Source organism: Pteronotus mesoamericanus, unplaced genomic scaffold (assembly GCF_021234165.1).
Source record: "Pteronotus mesoamericanus isolate MK-2021 breed Mesoamerican mustached bat unplaced genomic scaffold, CSHL_Meso_final contig_40, whole genome shotgun sequence".
Lineage (NCBI taxonomy): Eukaryota > Metazoa > Chordata > Mammalia > Chiroptera > Mormoopidae > Pteronotus > Pteronotus mesoamericanus.
In genome coordinates this window covers 4,565,097-4,577,670 of record NW_026555150.1, presented here as the reverse complement: position 1 = coordinate 4,577,670, position 12,574 = coordinate 4,565,097, and positions in this window count along the sequence as shown.

Here is a 12,574-nt window from a genome sequence, read left to right as displayed (position 1 = left end):
GGGGGGGGGCGTCTTGTTGACTTAACCCTAAACCTTTGGAATCTGGTGCTGTCTCCAGGTAAATAGTCAGAATTGAGTTGAATTGTAGTAGGACACCCAGCTGTTGTCCAAGATTTTGCTTGCTGGTGTGGGGGACCCCTCCCCCACTTTGGAATTGGTACCAGAACCAATTTAATAATAATCATAGTGGCAACCATTTTTTGAGCTCTTTCTGTGGGCCAGGCATTATATTAAGCACTTAGCATGCATTACCACATTCAGTTTTTAACACAGTTCTCTGAGGGTTCACATTTCCTTTCTCTTCAGGCACCACATTCTTTTCCATATCTGTGAGGAGGATGAAAAGTGAATTTATTCTTTTTCCTAGCCTTACTGACTGGCACAGTGGCCGTCATGTTATAGACGGTCAGTGGATGACTACTGGTCAAGTGAGCGAATGCTTTTCCTTTGCTTGTCAAATCCTCCAACTATGGTGTGCTACCTAGTCTTGGGTAGTTGAGCTCATCCCTAGCTCCGCCCACATTAAATTGTACCTTTCCTACATTTGATATCCTCAAGGTTTTTATTTCTGCCGGACAGTTGATAAATTAATCCTGATAGGATGATAGCAGCAGATAATTACTATGAGTATGTTAATGTGTCACCCCTCCTACATAGCTTATTTGCATTTTAATGGAGCAATTCTGGAGATAATCCCTTAAGACAAAGGAATGAATCTTGAGGGTGAGAAAGCCTGGATGAGTGCAGGCTGCGGTTGTGGGAGTGGGGCGGAAAGTGGTGACGTACATTCCTCGGCACTGACACCATACAGTCAGCTGCCTACTCTACCTCTGTGTTGTGCCAGCTTTGATGAATAATTGTGAAAGGCCAGAATCAGGATCTACTACTATCTTTCCTTATTTTTTTAAGTTTATTTTTAGAGAGAGGGGAAGGGAGGGAGAAACACCTATAGGCTGCCCCTCACATGCACCCTATCTGGGGACCGAACGTGCAATCCAGACATCTGCCCTGACCAGGGATTGAATTGGGGACCTTTTGCTTTGTGGGAGAACACACAACCAACTGGGCCATACAGGTCAGGGCTGGCTTGCCGCACTTTTATATTAGCCTTGTTGATTCTCTAGAGCGAAACCTCAAGCCCTGTTGGGCTGAGGAATGGCTAAGCCTAATGAGATGCATGGTGCTGTGAAATTAGATTAATTAACTAGGATTTGAATTAAAGTTGCCTTCTTAAATTTGTCCACAGTGTATTCTTATGAAATGTTTGTTTGCAGCACCTACACTATGCCACATTGAATATAATTCTCTTGATACTGGGAAAGGGAAGCATGTAGTAGGGCATCGTAGAAGAGGAGAAAAAAATCATTACAGTGTATACCCTTCTGTTATTCAGAAGGCTTCAGTTTAACTCAACATGGTATACTACATTTTGGTCAGTTATATCTTTAAGAGGTCTATAAGAAGTATAAGAAGTACCAGGGATTTTAAAAAGGTTAAGTAACTTCACCTAAGGCATATGCACATAGTCAGCTTTTATACGTAAGTGATTTATTTTAAATTTTATGGAACTAGGTTATTTTCAAGTAATAGGATGATGTCATTTACTACAGAGAAATAATTAAATCTCTCCCAAATGGCTTATTGCCCTAGATGAATGCTTAAGATTGTCATTTATTCAACAAATGATTGATGAACATCAACTATATACCAGAAACTATGAATGACACAATGGGAATGTAAACATTATTAATAAATAAATAAATAAATTTTATATATCCTTAAATCAGGGCTGAGGTTTCAGACTTTCTGCCCCTGCAGAAGACTTAACTTTTAGAAATTGCTTCCATTTAGTTCCGTTGATCAATTTATCGTTTCTTACACCAATACTATACTTTCTTGATTACTATCATTATGTAATAAGTTTTATAATCAAATAGCATAATTCTTTTAATATTGTTCCTTTTCAAAATGGTTTTGGCTATTCTGAGTCCTTTGTTTTTCTACCTAAATTTTAAAATCAGCTCATCAATTTCTATTGAAAAAGCCCTCTGTTATTTTGATCTGGAAGGCAATTCAGGGAGAATCAACATCTTGATGTATACCCATGAACATAGTATATTTTTTACATTTATCTAGATCTTGTTTAATTTCTCTCAGTAATGTTACATAGAAGTATTGAATGTTTTGTGTTTTTTTCTTAAATATTTTACATTTCTTGATGCTACAGTAATCGGCATTTTATTTTTATTTATTTATTTATTTATTTTTTGCCATTTTAAATTTAATTTCCCGGTTGTTTGTTGCTAGTATGTAGAAAGACAATTGATTTTCATATATTGTTCATGAATCCTGTGACAATTCACTTACTAGTTTCTAATTAGCTACTTTGCCAGTACCTTAGGATTCTCTATGTATACAGTCATGTTATTTGCAAATAAAAACAATTTTGCTTCCTTGTTTAAAATCTGTATCCCTTTTATTTCCTTTGCTTACCTTATTGGGTGGTCTAGGCCCTTTAGGAGGATATCGCATAGATGTGGTAAAACTAGATATCCTATTCTTGTTCCTAATCGTAGGAGAAAAAAATTTAGTCTTTCACTCTTAACTACAATGTTAACTGTAAGTTTTTTAAAAGATACCCTTTGCAGGTTTGAGGAAGTTTCCTTTATTTATAGTTTACAGAAAGTTTTTTTTTAAATTAAGAAAATGGGTGTTAATTTTTTTCAAATACTTTTTAGCACTTAACCAAGGTGATCATATGAATTTTTTATTTTATCCTTTCAATATTGTGAATAACATTGATTTTGGAATCTTGCATCCCTGCAATAAATCCTACATGGTTGTGATTTATTATCATTTTTATATATTGCTAGATTACATTTAATAATACTGTGTCAATGATTTTGTGTCTATGGCAAGTATTGGTGTATAATTTTTTTCTTGTAAAGTCCTTGTGAAGTTTGAATATCAGAGTTATATTGCCCTAGTAAAATTAGTTTGGGAATATTTCCTAGTCTATTTTCTAAAATAGTTTAAGATTGTTATTATGTAGAGATCCAAGATGTCAGTGGGGTAGGTGGAAGGTACATTTATCTCCTCCCAGGACCAAACTAGAAGTAAAACTAAAGTATAGAGCAATCAACCGGAATAACCAACTGACTATCTGAATAGAAGTCTTATAACCAAGGATTTATAGAAGAAGCCACGTGGAAACTGGTAGGAAATGCGGAGAGACAAAAAAATGCTGGCCTCACTCGGATGGGTGGGCAGCAGCTAAGATTCTGGAGGGATATCTCAGCTGCAAAGGTTTTCCCTGAGCAGTGATGTTCTCACCTTCATTCCTGATATGTCTTCTACCTTATTGGATGGTAATTAGAAACAGGTCAATCTTGAATGATGTATACTTATGAATGTTTCTCCCCATTTTTTCCTATGTAGTCATGCATCACTTATTGACAGGGATACGTCCTGAGAAATGTGTCCTTAGATTTCATCATCGTGTGAACATCACAGGGTGCACTTAAACATGGTAGAGCCTACTCCACACCTAGGCCATGTGGTATAGTCTGTTACTCATAGGCTACAAGCCTGTACAGCATGTTACTGTACCTAGTATTGTAGGCATTTATAAAACAGTGGTTAGTATTTGTTTACTTAAACACAGGAAATGTTCAGTAAAAATACAGGATAAAAGATAAAAGGGCACTTACCACGAATGGAGCTTGCAGGACCGAAGGTTGCTCTGGGCGAGTCAGTGAGTGAGTGGGGAGTGAGTGCCGAGGCCTAGGACATTACCGCACACCACTGTAGACTTTAGAAACACTGTACACAAGCATCACCACCAACATGTGAGTAATGCATTGTGCTGTGATATCACTAAGCAATAGCAATTTTTCAGCTCTATTGTAATCTTATGGGACCGCATATACAGTCCATCATTGATTAAAATGTCGTTACATGGCACATGACTGTGTAAACTACTGCTTTTTTCTCCCAGGGAATTTTTAATCAATAAGAAACAAATCTATTATCTTGGCCCAGTCAAACCTGACTCCAAAAATAGCTGTCACCTTTGAACTTTGATGAGCTACAGTAGTTTTCAGATTGTTTGAAGAACAACCAAAAATCTGGTGTTAGTGTAAATGTTTGAATTAATCATCCAGATTTCACAGGCCTGAAGGTGTTTTTCTAAAATGTTAGGGAGTGAAACATAAAAGTAGTTAGTACGTATAAAATCTTAGCTGAAAATTAGGTTGATGTCTTTTAAGACAGCATCATGCAAACTTTTACATTTAAAAAATATATGCATCTAAGAGAGAGCTCGTGCACAATAGCCATCAAGCACAACTTCAACATCTTAACTGCTGTCATTTTTGTGCATTTTGATTTGGTCCTTTTTAGATGTTTTCATTTGGTACTTTTGTATGTACAGATTTGTTTTGACCTAGTTATAAACAATAAGGTATATTTATTTTCCTTCAGTTAACATATCATAAACATATTTCCAAATCTTTACATAGTTTGCCTTTACTTTTAATGGTCACATAAGAGTAAATCAAGTAACTCTACCAAAATAAAGCTGTTTACTTACTTTGACCCATGGATTTTCCCCCCCAGTATTTGAATTCTCTAAACAGTGCTGAAATGAACATCTTCACATTTATAAGACTTTTCTCATTATTTCGCATTTTTAAATTAGAATAGGCTCATAGAGGTGAGATTATTATCAGATGTTACATAGGAAAGCCACTGGATTTTAAAAACAATTTTGATTAACTAGAGATTTTGTGATCTTGAAATTCTTGTCGGAATTTCTTATATATTGAAGATGGTGATTAGGATTATTATCACAGGATCTCAATTTGGCATTCTAAAAAAAATTTTTTTTAGGAAACATAAGGCACCGCTTAGCAGAAACATAGGCAAATGAAGCCTTTCAAGATCATGGATTTATAAGGAACCCAGGTGTAGAGGAAGGATGCGGTGAAGGAATGGTGGGGCTGGGTGTGCTTTTATTTCCACTGAGAAGTGAGAAGGCATCTAACAGCTTAACAAGTTTCACTGCTGAGAGATCTGAGACACATCTGGAAAGGTACTGTTTCATAGAAAAGTCATTGAAGTATTTTCTCTAATAATTCAAAGCTGCATACAATATGATTGTTCCTGAAGTTGTTGGGCTTTATATTGGCTTGTATTCAGAAGGAAGCATTCAAGTATTTCATAGGAGAATGGCTCAAAAATAGTGTTGTATGATCATGTAAACCCTAGGACAGAAGCTTCCATTCTTGAAAGAATCAAGGCTTTCAAAATCTTTCTCAGCATGAGGTTTAGGTATTATGACAATGACAACTCCATTTCATTTCTTAGTTAAGAGGAGAAAGATCACCCTGACCATCACGCTCAGAAAGATTCATGAAAGAATTCAAAAGTATATGCTATGATACTGTTGCAGAAATTGCACACCTTGGTATTTTATTTTCATTGACTGAAAAGACCAAGGAAAAGGGTATATAAGAAATGAGCATGAAAGGACTCTTTATTTAACATATACCTGATATTGAGTTGAATTATTATTAGTATTATTATTTTAAAAACTCAACAGTGATCACGTCTCCTTATGTTTCCTCGTGTCAGCTGGTATGCCACTCTTTCTAACTTACGTCCTGAGTGTTGCTTAGAGACTGCAAAGTTTTTACTACCAGGTCCCCCCTCCCAACTGGCCCTGCAGCTCAGTATACTTGACGTGCCACATTTAATTTTCAGTGCTTTTTAAAAATGATATTTGAGTTGTGATGTTGTGTAGAAATGTCAGGGCTGCTGACTTGTCAACCTCATTATGCTGTGCTCCAGTGACTGCTTCCCAAACATTAATTACATTGCACAGAGACCATGTCTATTGTTTTTAGTTTTTTTCCCTTTAAACTATGAACTTTAAATTGCTTTAAAAATTAAATGCAGCTAATTAGTGTTTATAATATTCTCTTAATTAAACACAGTTGGAAGTCCAGGCTACGTATTATATGAAACACTGTCAGCATTGCCAAAAGATAGCCCACCCAGTTCATTTTCTGTGACAAGTAGTTTGTAAATGATTACGGCTCATGCCACATTTGTCATCCTATGTGTATTCTGATGTCAAGATACCTTAGAGATATAAATGACTACTTATCTCTAAGCATAGTGGATGTCACCCATGTGTTAGTCACACTTGCTCATGAGTAAATGCTTTAAGGTGACACTGCATCAAAGAAAGTTGTGGCAGGCTTAGAGGGGCATTCAGAAGTTCATGCCTTGATGGTAGTGTTTTTATAAATTCAGGATTGAAGAATCAGATGCCCCGTCTAATCAAATGATATGCTCTGAACCACTTCCAGGGAGTGAGGTTTCAGTTAACTGTATTTACATGTAAAACTGTAATGAATGGTGTATAGTCCTTCTTTGAATATTCAGAAGGCACTTCCAGTTTATGCAGTTCTTCAGGGTCATCATGAGAGGTACCTATTATGGTACTGTCTGACGCTCCGATCAATAGACATTTCTTGCTGACAGCATGCCAGAACCCAGAGTGTTGACTGTAATTCACATGCTTTGTTGAAGACGAAAGGGTCAGAGTCAGTTACTGTGGCCTTTTTAACCTAGATATTTGAAACAAACACCAAATAAGCCTCAGTTTAAAAAAACAAACAAAAAAAAAGTCTAGAAATACCAATTCCTCTGCAGAGACCTGAAGCCAGTAGCTTCTCAGGACTGCTACAGCATTGGAAGAGGGGGGAAAAAAGCCCTAGCCTTTGCATCACTGGATGCTACTAGGGAAATTGGACATAGGCGCATGAAGACTACGATTTATAAGAAGTGCCAAATTCTCAACCTGTGCAGCAGTATTAATTCATAGGCCCAGGCAACTGACGATGTGACACTGAGTCCCTCTGAGGCTGTAGAGGGGAAAAAAAATCATGTGTTAGTTTTGATCTAGGGATGAACTTAATTCTCTTTACTTAATATTAAATCCACGGAAGACATTCTGTGAGGATTTAGTCCAGTCCTGTCTCTGCCCTCACGCTTGAAGAATCGTGTCCAGCTAGAAGTCAGCCCCCTTAAAGGCAAGGGTTGCTGGAAGTCTTTGGCTTTGGAGGCTCAAAGGAAAGCCGGCTCCACACAGCATAACTTTCTTAAAGGCCTCATGGGGGGGAGCTAAGTTTCAAAACTGGAAATTAATACCTTTAATCAAATATGCCGAATTTCCAAATGACCTCTGTAAAAATGAACTTCTTCCGGGAAGAATAACTCATTTAGCTCTGATTAGTCATTAATCATTTTGAATAAGTTGTTGACAGGTAGACATCTGGAAAAGACATGAGAGAAAGGTATATGTAGACAGATCAAGTACCCTTTGATGAAGGAGGGGAAGAGGGATAGATTTGGAATAAGGATGAAAGGAAGGTGCTATAGTAAGACTTTTAATTCAGTTTGGAAGCAGCGAAAAGACATTGGGATTCTGAAGAAGCGAGGGGAAGAGACTTCCTCAGTGTATGTGTGTATATGCGTGTGTGTATGATTGAGACAGAATGTGGTGATGTTTGAGAAAAACTGTACCTATCGGTTATAATCTGTGAGAATTGATAAATTATTCAAGAGCATTGTTATTTTTTAATTTTTTTATCACTGGAAATCTCCTTTTCTTGGTGTGAGTTCATGGCTCTATGTGAAATCTTCTTATCACTTCTAACCCTTTTCAAAATTTTGCTCCATTTCAAGCAGTCTGATTCAGTGAGAGACTATTGTGTATTGCTCAGGTTTGGGTTGGTGGCTTTTCAACCAAATCTACTTATTTATGACTCATGAAATGAGATACATCTATATATGTATACATATCAAGCACTATGTTAAGCACTTGCTCCTCAGATGTATGCAGCCGAATGAACTACTAAAACTCTTTAAGCCTCAATTTTCACAGCTGTAGTAGGAACAGTAAGATGATAATTAATAATGACAACAGTGATTCAGCCAATAATGATTCAGCCAACAATGAGGAAGTGAGTGCCTGTCGTGTGCCCTGGGAACTTTACATATATTATTTTCAAAATGGTGTGTGATGATTCTTCTCCTCATTATAATATTAGAATGTATTCACTGTAGAAGAAAAATAAGAGACTAAAAAGAAAAAGTAAAAATTTGCTTTTAGTGCCACCATCTAATAATCAACCTAAGAATTGTACCATCTAGCTGTTCTTGGTAAGTTGATGCTGTATCTACTCTATACTTTTTGCTACAAAGTTCATCCAGCATATGCTTTTGTTAATTCTCACATCAACATGCAAGTATATGTTGTTATTACAATTTTATAGGTAAGCAAACATGAAGGTAAGTGAATGGAAGACCTAGTCTGTCTGAATCAAAAGCTCTCTGATATGCTGCCTTCTCATTATTCATAAAAGTAGTCAAGCCTACATATTCCTCCCTGTAGCCAATAGATGTCTGCACTCAGAATGACCTCCAAAATATTCCATTTCGTTTCTTAAAGATTTTATTTATTTATTTTTAGAGAGTAGGGAAGGGAGGAAGAAAAAGAGGGAGAGAAACATCGATGTGAGATAGAAACATCCTTTGGTTGCCTCTCCTATGAGCCCTGACCTGGAATCAAACTGATGACCTTTTGCTTTGTGGGATGATGCCCAACCGACTGAGCCACACTGGGCAGGACCAAAATGTTTCCTTTCTTCCCCTATACAAACCAGCTTCTCAGAAAGAAATCATCTGCATGTAAGGCCAGGTTTACCAAATGAAAAGTCATCCATAGTGACAAGTGATACTTCTGGTAATGGATTACAGACTTGTCTCACCCAGTGACCCCTTTACTTTGAACATAAACTCTTTTTTCTAAATTGGTATTTTACCTGATAGTTTCTACTGAACTGTTAGCAAATGCTCTTGTAGCAGAGCAAAAATTTCTTCTTGTTCTTCAAAAGCTAGAGGTGTCTTCTTCAAGTAGCCCATGGTACCCTGCTCCCCAGCATCTCCGTTCCCTGCTGGGGATGAGGCAGCCTCACTTCAGTGATTACATCTTTCGTAAGAAACTAATGGCAAAAAAAAAGGGACAACAATATTATTCTGTATAGGAGCATTTAGATACTTTTTCCCTACACTTTTAATATTCTTGATCACTTTCTGGTTTCACTTTTATTTTCTTTCCTGGACATTACTTTTATTCTCTGAAATTATAATCCTCATTCTCTAGCCAGAGATAAACTTAAGACTCAATTGTATCCCCAGTTTCTCTGAGCTGATAGGGAATCCACATGACAACTTAGAATCCTCCACAGTGGATACTCTGGATCATTTGTACGCACAAATGGGTCAAGCATATTGCATTCAGTGTTCCATCAAGTCATGCCAAGTCCATGCTCTCATGGGTTTAGATTTCAAAAGAAAGGGCTAGGAGGTTGTGCATTTCCTGGCATGTGGCATACCTCTTAGTGAAATGAACGACACTTTGCAGACCAAAAGCTGGCATGAAACATACCTTTGATTTCATCAGCAAGCATGCCATATGTCACAAAATTCTACTGCTTCCTCCCTGTTATTTCATCTGAGTGCCTCTTTCCTGCACATGGCTCTTGGTTGCAGTTAAGCAAAATGAATAGTATCGTCAATTGATGTAAATAACTTCAATTCAATTGGGCCTGAGTTAGTTATTTATTACTAAATTAATTGTATTCTGAGTTTAATAACTCTTTATGGGAGGCAACGTGTTATAGTGAAAAGAACACTGCAATAGGAGTAATGAAACCTAGGTTCTTGTCCAAGGTCTGTTGCTGCCTTGCTATGATTTGCAAATATTTGAGGCTCCGTTTTGTCATCTGAAAGTGAGAGTAATAATACCCTCCCTATGGGCTATGTCAGAGGGGTGTGAAAATATAAACTATAATACTGTATGTGAAATTTAAATGTTTGAAAATGTCTACAAGTGCTTTGCAAATTGCAGGCTCTTAATATATACCTTCTAATGAATGGCCCACTGGCCAGAACATACAATGGGGTAAAGATAGTCTAGTCAATAAATGGTGTTGGGAAAATTAAACAGACATGCAAAATAATGAAACTACACCACTTTCTTACACCTTAAACAAGAATGAACTCAAAATGGATTACAGACTTAAACATCAGACTCAAAACCATAAACATCCTAGAAGAAAACATAGATAGTAAAATCTCGGATGTTTTTTGTAGGAACATTTTTTTCTGATATATCTCTTCAGTCAAGGGAAACAAACAAACAAACAAATAAACAGACAGACAAACAAACAGGACCATGTCAAACTAAAAAGTTTTTGCACAGCAAAGGAAATCAAGAACAAGAGAAGACAATCCACTGAATGGGAAAACATATTCACCAATGATATATCTGATAAGGGGTTTATATCCAAAATCTAAAAAGAACTTACAACTCATTGCCAATGCCCTGGCCAGGCTGCTCAGTTGATTGAAGCATTGTCCCGTACACCAAAAGGTTGTGGGTTTGATCCCCGGTCAAAGCATATACCTAGGTTGCAGGTTCAATCCACTGCCAGTGCATATACGAGACGCAAGGGATTGATGTTTCTCATATCAGTGTTTCTCTCTCTCTCTCTCTCTCTCTCCCCCCCCTTTCTTTCTCTCTCTAAAATCAATAAGCATGCCCACAGGTGAGAATTAAAAAAAATCCTCAACACCAATTAAAAAATGGGCAAAGGACCTGAATAGACTCTTCTCTAGAGAAGACATACAATAGCCAATAAACATGAAAAGGTGCTCAACATCACTAATTATCAGAGAAATGCAAGTCAAAACCACAATGAGATATCACCTCACACCTGTCAGAATTGCTATCATCAATAAATCAATGAACAGGTGCTGGCTGGGATGTAGAAAAAAGGGGACCCTAGTGTGCTGTTGGTGGGAATGCAGACTGGTGCAGCCACTGTGGAGAGCAGTATGGAGTTTCCTCAAAAAACAAAATGGAACTGCCTTTTGACCCAGCGATCCCACTTCTGAGAATTTATCCAAAGAAACTTGAAACACTAATTCAAAAGAATATATGCACCCCTATGTTGATTGCTGCATTATTTACAATTGCCAAGACTTGGAAACAGTCTAAGTGCCCATCAGTAGATGATTGGATAGAAAAACTCTGGTACATTTACACAATGGAAAAACTCTGGTACATTTACCTGACCATAGAAAAGAAGGAAATCTTACATCTTGGAACAGCATGGATGGACCTGGAGAGCATTATGCTAAATGAAATAGGTCAGCCAGAGAAAGACAAATACCATATAATTTTATTATATTTGGAATTTAATGAACAAAATAAACCAACAAACACAATAGAAATAGACTCAAATATAGAAATGGACTGACAGTTGTCAGAAGGGAAGAGGTAGGGGGTCTGGGGGAAAAAGGTGGAGGAATTAAGCAAAAAAAATAAATAAACCCGGAACAAACACATCTCAGATACAGGCAACAGTATGGTGATTACCAGAGCGGGGGGGGGGGGGGTGCGGGGAAGAAGAAGAGCATAAAAGGGGTATAAATGATGACAGATGGAGACTTGGCTCTGGGATAGTGAACACACAATACAATACACAGATGATATAGAATTGTACCACTGAAATCTATGTAATTTTATTAACTAATGTCACCCCGATAAATTCAGTTTTAAAAAGTAATACATATTTAATGTGGGGAACAGGGAAAATATAAAGGAAATAAAAATCACATGCACAAAACACACACAAATGAAAATACACCTCATAATCACACACAACACAGAGATAATTGCCATGAGTACAAGGTGGGGCAAAAGTAGGTTTACTGTTGTAAATATGTGAAACACAGAACTTATTCTTCTTATTTTTATTAATTATTGTATTTTTTTCATATGAATAGCTGTAAGCCTACTTTTGCCCCACCCTGTATTTTGATGCATTTCCTTTTAGTTTTTAAATTTTGTTCAAATAATTGGTAATAAACCATTATGTATAAGGCATATTGTTTTTCTGATTAAAATTAATAAAGATTAATTAAAAAGAGTTTAATAGAAAGTTGGTCTTTGCAATCACCCTTTCTTCCCATGAAACTAATTTTAAAAATTTTTCATTATTAATTTCAGTTTTGTATCCTACTGTTTCATTTAATATTGTATTCTAGTGTTTTCCCAAATTATTATCAATTATTCAAAACCTTTTTTTAAAAAAGGCTTTATTTATTTTTAGACAGAAGAGAAGGGAGGGAGATAGAGTGGAAGAGAAACATTGATGTGTGGTTGCCTCTCATGTGCCCCCTACTGGGGACCTGGCCCGCAACCCAGGCACGTGCCGTGACTCAGAATGGAACCAGCAGCCCTTTGGTTCACAGGCTGGCACTCAGTCCACTGAGCCACGCCAGCCAGGGCAATTATTCAAAACTTTTTATTATCTAAACTTTTAAACTTATAAAAGTAGAGAGTATAATTGAATGAACCCAACACTCATTCATCATATAACTTCAATAATTTCCAACGCATGGGCAATTTTGCTTCATCTACCCACCCCCCCAC